General features: G+C 43.5%; 1 long non-coding RNA gene across 1 annotated transcript; it reads right to left on the reverse strand.

Moving 5' to 3' along the window:
• Positions 1-7416: 7416 nt before the first annotated feature.
• On the reverse strand, positions 7417-8611 carry LOC135401073 (uncharacterized). Its single transcript, XR_010424717.1, has 3 exons — positions 8581-8611; positions 8250-8468; positions 7417-7753 (listed from the first exon to the last, which is right to left on the reverse strand). It is a non-coding gene; the product is annotated as an uncharacterized LOC135401073 (long non-coding RNA).
• Positions 8612-9382: the final 771 nt, after the last annotated feature.

The following is a 9382-nucleotide window of genomic DNA, read 5'->3' on the forward strand; positions in this document are numbered from 1 at the left end:
GAAAGAAATTGTCAATGTTGATCATATTCAACAACCAGTAATGCACTCTGCCCACTTAGCTGGTTGACTGCTTCAAACTTGCTGTTGCAACTGGACTTGTGATACTTTCACCACAAGACCTTGCTACCTAGCCTTTTTATGACTTATTCACTCTACCTCTAGTGATTTTGAACTGTCTTTACCGCCAATTACTTCCCCAGTGCACATATTTCTAGTCGATACGTTTTTACCGTCATACAGACTTTATATCACATATCATTCTAGTCCTTTGGAAGTGCTTTAGTGCCGTTCGGCATTTCGTGTCGTAACTAGTCATATCTAAACTTCGTGTGCAGAGCATAATGTTTATACCCAAGCATATTAATGTGGTTACATAAACAAACGTGCCAAACATTCCCTGGCATTCCACACACCCGAGCAGAAAGGAAATGGGAGAAACACGAGAAGCAACACGCTGCACACCCTGACAGACGACAAAGGAAACGTACCACAACAAATGCAACACCACAAAAAACCAGCAAATCACATAGTCTAAGTTCAAAGTACAAAATTGGAACGACACGACCTCACACGAGTACAAAATAGACAGGAAATAACATGTACGTGATTGGATTTCACACAAAAAACGTAAGGAACGAGGGATTTCTGCAGCGATCCTTGGCAAAATTTTAGCGAAGCAGCAGGGGAAGCGCTCACAAACAGCAAAACTTGTCACAGCTTACATGAATTCCAACGGGCTGTAATGGCTGTTTTGAGCACCGCAATATGGCGGCCGGTTGGCGTACCCTTTCCCGCGATACCCTAACCCATCCGCTATCCAGCCTTTATACATAGAGATCAGTGGTGTAACACAAGTTCATATGTGCAGACGTACTCATACTGGACAAAATTCACGAAGTGAGGTCCTGTCCAAAAAGTCGGAGCGCGAATACATGGAACACTCCACGATCTTGTTATTGGTATTTAAATATAATTACAAATACATTTTTCAAGTATGTATTTAAATAAAAAATAGAAATACATGTATTTCTATTTTAAATAGTATTTTAAATACAATAAATAATAATTGCGGGTTTACGTCGCGAGACAACTAAGATCATGAGCGACGCCACAGCGGTCGGTCTTTCTTTCTTTCTTCATTTGGTAAACTAATGAGCCGAATACAGAGTCAGATATGGGTCTGAATCGCTTTTGCCTACCTGAGGGTTCTTCGACGTGCGATGAAAGCTCAGCACACGGAAGCCCGTATTTAACGTCCCTCGTTTAAGACGGCGTATCTAAGCAACTTGTGCCCGGCCACCAAACTGCTGGCGTCCTCGGCCGGGTTCTAACTCGCGACCTCGGGATCAGAAGGCGAACACGCTACCGACTGAGCCACCGAGACCGGTTGTTAGGTACAATGTATTTAAGTACTGCCCATCCCTGGTTGTATCCCCGCCAAGGATTTTTTCTTCTACTTGCGGATATTATTGGAAAGTGGCCAGCATTACGTACTGAGGAACAGCTACTGTAACTTTCCTATGCTGGTGCCTGCATCTTGTTTTCTCATGCTGATAAAGATGCCGCCTCTACAATGCGTTGTTATAATTGTAATTCACACTCGGATCGGTGGTTTCATTCTGGGGAAAGTGTCCGTGGAAATACTCCCTAATGACAAGGGAAGCAGCAGGTCAAGTAAGAAACGCAATGCCCGATAGAAAGGGATATCTGTTCTGTAACGCTAACTTGCTTGAAGTTACTGCAGATGCACTGCGAGTTGATGAGGAGTATATACGTCACCTTTGTTTCGAAAGTGTTTCGCTCCTTTGTACTCTATAGGAGCGAGTTGTAAAATTTTGGGTGGTAAATCCCAATGACAGCTTCTAAGGATGTTGCGCCTGGGTAGTTCTTACCTAGATTCTTCAGCAATACAAAGACGGAGGGGCACTGCACCTGTTCGTGTTTTGGGGCGAGGGCAGTATTGTTTTTGTAACGTGATGCAACGGAGATCAGTATCTGCACAAAAAAGGAAGAAACAAGAGACCAATCAAGTAACATCACTTAATGACAGTGTAGAAAATAGAGTGCTAGTGTTCTCTGCAATGAGCTTCGGATAGGAGAGTCAAGGGAACACCTGCAGGAAGGGTGTCGGGGGAATACCCTTAGGGAGGGGAATCGAGGGGACTCCCCCAGGAAGGGGAGTCAAGGGAACATCCTTAGCACGGAAGTCAAGAAAACACCCTTACAAGGGGAGTAGCCTAAACACCCCAAAGAGAGTCATATGTAGAAAACTGCGCGTTTTACTGCGGGCTTATCGTGCAAAAATAATTAACCGTGATGTAAAAAAAGATAACAATAAACGTTTGCTGTGACATGTGACCATGAAAATGTCCAAAACGCATTGCGTTCGCCCAGCACACATTCGTCTATGAAACAGTACATTGGATGGCACCCCTGTAGCCTACGTACTCTCCGTGGTCGCCCCACATAGCGTCTGATACACTGAGGACGCTCGCACCCCGCACAGCTGCCACTTTTCTTTTCTTTTTCATCTGCTCTCCGATTTGCTGCTGCGTCAACCAATGGCGCACCGAATAATATATTACGGATCACGACCCCGTGAACGGCACAAAGGCTCCCTCACACAGCTATCTCTGTAAAATATATTTACTCAGCGTTTCACTTAGCTGAGATAGAGTGAGCAATTCATTTCATTTGTTTAATTAGTGGGCGACGACATTCACTGCAATCGTATCCTCCAGACGTCCTGGTAAATACGAGTTGAAGCTATACACGAGGTGATAGCCACCCTCGGCCCTGTCTTGTGACTTGGCTTATTTCAGGCTCGTATAAGATATTCTAAGAAATTATTTAAAACTTCAGTTCTGACCTCCGGAGGGTGTTGGGATTGCGACTGCATTCGACCGTGCTCACTACTTATATCACCCACTTAAAATAGAAAGGGTAAAAGCTTCCGCGTTTCAGAGAATATGAATTAAATCCTACCGCGTTAACCCATATCCGTTTTTGGTTTCTCCGTAACGTCACCGTTGTTCCCGACGCTACAATAGATCGTATGCAAAAACCAGCGCCATCTCATAGCACTCCCGGGAACCTACCGGCATTCCGCCATGTCTGAGGCGTCCTACCCGGCCCCACCAATGCAAACGACTGCCATACTTCTCACAAATTCTGTTTCATTATCTTATTTGTGTGATGAGACGCGGGTTTCAAAGGGGAATGGGATACAGGTAAGAGAGCCTCATATGTCTGTACTCCTTGTTGCATCGAGAGCATTGAGCGCGGTGACATAGGTTGGGTAAGAAAATTACGTTAAAGGGACTCTGACCAGAAGTTCGACAAATATTTCGTTTGCATCTATTACGAAGGTATAATATGCCTCCAAGCCACACGCGAAATATTTTGGTTGTGCGCGGAGGCAAAGTTTGCCAAACAGTGAGCTGAAAACCGGCTTCGCTTTTCCCCCTCAACTCGCGCAATCGGGGCCGAAATCTAGCCTCTTTGCAGTGGACATCCGCCAATTTCCGTGTGTGTGACGAAGTCACGAGGGCCACGTTTCATTGGGCGCCCGGACCGGAAGTTCTGTTGTTAGTGAGTTTGTGAGAGCGCCGGCATCCGTCCGGAAAGCGATCTTCAATATGGACGTCGAAGGCAGAAATGCGGAGACTTCGAGCCCGGAACATCTTTCTGACCTTTCTGCGATCGGGACATCGAGAAGAAAATTCTGCGTGCTGAACAGCTCGGTAGGCTTTCGAAACGTCGCCGATGCCGCGAATGCGAGACGAAGTTAGAGCTCTACGAACATCAGTTACAGATGAAGCAAACAGCATGAGTCGACTGTGTTCAGGTAAGCGATGAGCTTTTTAACGCACACTGTGATCGAACATGTAAACGTTCTTAGAAATTTCGTGTTCTGATATCTAATGCGCACTTGCTGTTCATGGTGCCGGTGTGGCTGGTGTGTCATAATGCCGAAGGAGATCGAATGCTTGTGCTGCAAGGAGCTCGAAAACACTGCCGAATGACTGCAGTATGAGTGCATTACAACCCACAAAGATTTCCAACTTCTATTCTTCAATATGACTGTCCTGAAGGTCGCATATTGAACTCCGTGGGCAGCGCGAACCTATGAGCGACTGTATTCACAAGTAAGTCACATGTGTCCTTGTCGAACGATGTTAAAATTTGGGCGCACAAAACTGGTTTGGTCCTGCAATAAAGTCGTTAAAAACTCCAGTACAGGGCGCAGCACATAAAAGGCTATACAGTACACGACTCTGAACTGGAGAAAACCAATATAGGGAGTTTTGTAATTGTCAGTGTGCTGTGTCCTGAGTCACGTTTTTATGTATTGCCCTGTGCATAAGGTTTTAGCGTAGGTTTTTAGCGATATTGAGTGTTCTTGATTGTCGATTCAGTGAAAAGCAAAACAATTTTGGGTTCTAAAAGAACACAGCATGTGTAGTAATGTACAAGGTGTGGGCAGGTAAACTGCAGTTACTCTCAGGTACATCTAGAAATGACAATGCACACACACTGTACTGTAACCGGTTACCTATTTGCCTAAACTATATTTTATGTACATCTGTGTAGACGATGCAGATACACTGCGTATCGCCAGTTTGCAAGGTGAGTATGGCACAAGCTTGGAAAAAACAAGATCATGGTCATCCCAGCCTGTGCAGTGAAGAGGGTCTGGCAAGCCTTTCCCACAGAAAATGCCACAGGCTTCAAGTACCCAAGATCCTAACTGGGGGTACCTCTTCGCACAGCTCGTCTATCACATTTAAAATAATTCAGCATCTGTATTTAGGATGATCTATAGCTCTCAGGATGATGCATGGTTCATGAGTTCAACATGTTGTGTTGAAACACAACACTAGTCCTTTTTAATGAGTCTTGCGGAACGATAGATGAGCACTCCTTTCGTGACATTGTGTACCATTGCTACAGTGAACAATTTCTTGAGCAAGACTGATGAACGAACAAAAAATAGAGTCTTGTCTTCCAAATATGTATGTTCCTTGTAACTTCCGTATTTGTTAAGTGACCCATGTTGATGTCCCCCCTCATGTAATGCCTGCAATGGCCTTTGAGACATATTCATAAATAAATAAATATCAAAACCGGAAAAAGATGTAACACGTATCCTCTCTTTGTGTGAATGATACATAGACATTCTCAGAAGATTTGTACATAGTCACACTTTGCCTCATTTTGCATAAAGCCTAGTTCCACCTCTTACATCATCTCCACAATCTCCAAAGCAGTACAAGGCTAAAGTAATCAGCTACTACATAAAAAGAAGGAGGGGAGGAAAACAAATGCTGGCACATCTAAAATTCAAAGAAACCCTCATACTTTCACGGGGCTACTCACGGCTCAGTGCTGGATCAGATCCCGATAGAAAACAGCTTTTCTGAGCCTCAGTGATTGATTCCCTTGATTGCACTGACTGTGAGGCACATCTCATTGGCTTGGTGGCAAGTGGGCTTGCGTCTCATAGTAAGATTTGGAAGAAAGGGAGCAAGGAACATCTCTCTACGGTCTTAAGAAGGATATCAACGTTACCTGTCAAGGTACAGCATTTCATGTTGCTTTCAGTAAGTACAACACTCCTCATAGCAGTTACCATTCGTGTTGGGAAAGCATGCTGAAGTTAGCTCAGGCAGTGCATCCAGAACTGTGAATCGGGTTCATAGAGAGCACCTGGTGAGAGGGACAGCAACAGTGTTCAGTAAAGACTCTCCAGGAATTTTGTGTAGGTTTGGGGGTCACACCTTTTAGTGGTGTTGATGGAAAGCAGGGTGTGTGAAACACTGACTTCTGGTAGATGAATCCTTGTTATTTATAACCAGGTACCCATGTTCTAGTAATCTAAAAAAAGCCTTGGCTCTCTTAGAGGAAATTGCTAATGAATCTGAGTGTCTTTTGTGGAAACAGGTTGTAACTGCCTTTCTATCCACCCTTCTTAGTTGCCCTAGCAAAAGCAAATATGTAATGCTGTACACCATATCTGATGCTAGCACACTAATTGCTTTGAGTGTTCTCAGGCTTCTGAAATGGAACTACCTCGTACATACGCTGTGCCATGTCGGCAAGAACATAAATCAGACTGCCTTTACTTTTTAAATTGGCCCTTCAGTGCTTCATGTGACTGCTAGAATGGCACCCCCAAAACAATAGGCAACAAGAATGATTTCTGCAATGTATTGAGCTTTGTAAAACAACAACTTTATTTGAAAATATATTCCAAAAGCCGGGTGACAACCTCATAATGTAGCGTCCTTTACTGCAAACACCGCTCAACACAACGAATAAAAACAGAGCGTAAAGGTTTTGTCGCCTATCCGGGTGGCATCATCAGTACAACAGAGGCCAAAGATGAGCACATCAGCCTATCTAAGAGGGAATCTTACACATCCGATAGGGAGCCACGGTATGTATTACAGGCTGAAGCATCACGCCTGATAAAGCAGGATTCTAAGAACTTTCTAGGGTCCCATCGCTAGTCATGAGCAAAGGTTACTGCACCATCAAAATATATGTCCCTTAGGACAGCAGTGGTAGACTGATTCGGTCCTGTTTAGTTAAGCTAAGCATTAGTAGCCCTTGCAACTGGCTCTTTTAGTCTTGTCCCACGTCTTTTGTCTATCTCGCCAATGTAGGTTGCATCAGATTCTATGCACTCAACTTGATATGCACAGTCAAAATGCCTGATGGGCACAGTGCCCTCCAAATAGCGTATGAAATACATTGGATGAAAGGAATGCGGACCACCGATTTGACTCCTTTGATGTTGTTTTTGATTGTTCTCTGTTGGAGGGATGATGCCACCTGGATAGGCAATGAAACGTTTACTCTCTTTATTCTTAATTGTTGTGTTAAGCCAGTGTTCTGAGTAAAGCATTTTACATTATGAACTTTGTTTGAATGATGATTAGTGGCGAGCTTCATACCCTGGGCCACTACTCTAACAATTGCTTGTGGTAGTGTGGCGAAATGGAATAACGAGCCTTGTAGACGATTTACTTGGCAATATATTTATTTCTCTCTCATAGGTTGAAGAACCCAGTGTGGTGTTACATAACGGAGGGGCACGTAATTATACAAGACCGATCACCAAAAGGCCTTGCTTTTGACTAGATTAAAATGTGAAGCGATTGTAATATAACAAATGCTGCATGGTGGCGATATGATAGGTTCTCCTCACGAGTTGTCGCCACAGTTACGGTTAGTTGAGAAACTGCATATCCAGGTAGCAGGATCAAATTTTAATTAGGCTACTTTGGCCAACACGCGAGCGTAGAGCACAGTGTCAAAAGCCCTTACAAAATAAAAAGAATACTACATCTACGTGGACCCAGAAATCAAGACAGTTTGAAATGCTGTGAACGAATTCCACTATTGCCTGAATACCCTTTTCTAAAGCCATGCTGGAATTTAAAAAAAGAAATTGACAGAGTCAACTTAGTTGACAACGTGGTAGTACATGATGTGCTCCATTAGTTTACAGGGAACCCTAAAAAGTGGAGCTGGTTAATAGATAGAAGGAGCATAGTTGTCACCTCTTCTGAAGACAGGAATAAGCTTGAGACCTATGTTCTTGACTCGCACACATACTAAGAACCTTTGACACAGATTAACGTATCTTCATTCCAGCTCTTTCACTTTCAGATGTTCATCTCTGTTGAGTGGTCTGTCATTCTTGTAATACAGATTGGAATTGAAATGCAGGTGCATAAGGGATGCTCTGAAAGAAAAGTGTTTGGTTTTAGTTCTCTTAATGTTTCTGAAAACGAAAACAAACTTCACGGTGACTATTCTTCTGAAATGAGCAATTCCAGGATGACAGCAAAAAAATATATCTTGCCATATCATTATATCCACCTGGCACTTCAATTGAATAATGGCAGTTGAAGATGACGATGATTCAATTTATATACGCATAAGCAACTCGGGCTATAGTGTGCCAAAACCATGGTAAAACTGTGACTTGTTAAATATCAGACGATTATACTAAAATAATATACTTTGTTGGTTGGTAAATTGAGATATAGACAAAAACATGATATGATAAAAATAAGCAATTGAAGAAAAGGCAATTGTTGGCTTTGTGTGACTGATGTCGAGTTTGCCACACTACGTGTTGAATAATAATGTACGCTGATACGCTGTAGCATATAAAGTACAATCATACACACGCTCAATATGTGGTGGATATGTGAAACCAATATACACATACTTACATTTCAAACTTTCTTGAAAAAGGCAGTCCAAGTCTGTCGGATTTGCCAGACTCTACACAAAGCCAGTAAGCACAGTGTGGAATGACTGATTCATCTTTCGAAGGCAGAGGTGCAGCTACCACGACGCTTCGTCATCTCAATGCTTCGGAGCGGCATAGCCTAGTAAGAAGCCATCAGAAGGATCTCATGACGATAACTTGGTCGAAAAAGTGGAGGGTTCTGTGGGATATGTAAGAAAGCATACGCGTTACACAACAGCTACGAGAATGATCGACTGCACCTGCATGGTTTTCAGTACGTAGACTTGGAACTGAAAAATAAATGTGCTAACCTTGTTGATACTACTTTTCCGTCAGGACCACACGAGAGCACATTTGGTTTCTTTAGTTGAAGGTACTATCAGGTCCCCATGCTCCTTTGAGATGCAGCAGACAGAAGTTCGCTGAGGCGAGTGACTGCCGTTGCGGTTCGTCGCTTCGCAGCAGATCAAGAACAGTACACCGCAACGATAGGTGAAACGTTCAGAATATGGTGACCAACTCCAACACCAACCCAATGACCCGAACAAAGAGGATGAACCGGGAGTCACACAAGTTCGCAGTTCGCAAGCTCGGCATACGGCATCCATTACAGCTGACCGGATACGGAAGCATATATCGAACGCCGTGTACAGATTGAAAAGAAAATCGTAGAAACTGTTGCAGGTGATAAATGCAGGGTATATTTTTCTTTTTGAGGCTCTGTAACAAAAACATATTAACGTAGAAATGCCATTTCATGAAGGAAATTGACAGATATTGCGTGACCACGTGACGCGTTTGAGCCAATTGTGGGTGTTGCGAGTGGCCCCCGCGTTGACGTCATCTTGATGGTGGACCAGGGTGGATATTCTATATAAACGTATGTTTTCTCGGTTTGACGCTAGGCGTGCTGCACTCGGATGAAGTCGAATGTTTAAAATTCGAGTTTAGAGAAACCGTGGGGTTTTAATGCGTGAATTTTCGCATGGAGAGTCCTTGTTGGGTGCTTTATTGACTACAGGTACGAAAGAGCTCCCACAGTTTCTGGTCAGAGTCCCTTTAACCTATAGTGCAACGATGCTTTGTTATCCCGTCACAGGAGAAATTCATACA

Source organism: Ornithodoros turicata, chromosome 1 (assembly GCF_037126465.1).
Source record: "Ornithodoros turicata isolate Travis chromosome 1, ASM3712646v1, whole genome shotgun sequence".
Taxonomy (NCBI): Eukaryota; Metazoa; Arthropoda; class Arachnida; order Ixodida; family Argasidae; genus Ornithodoros; species Ornithodoros turicata.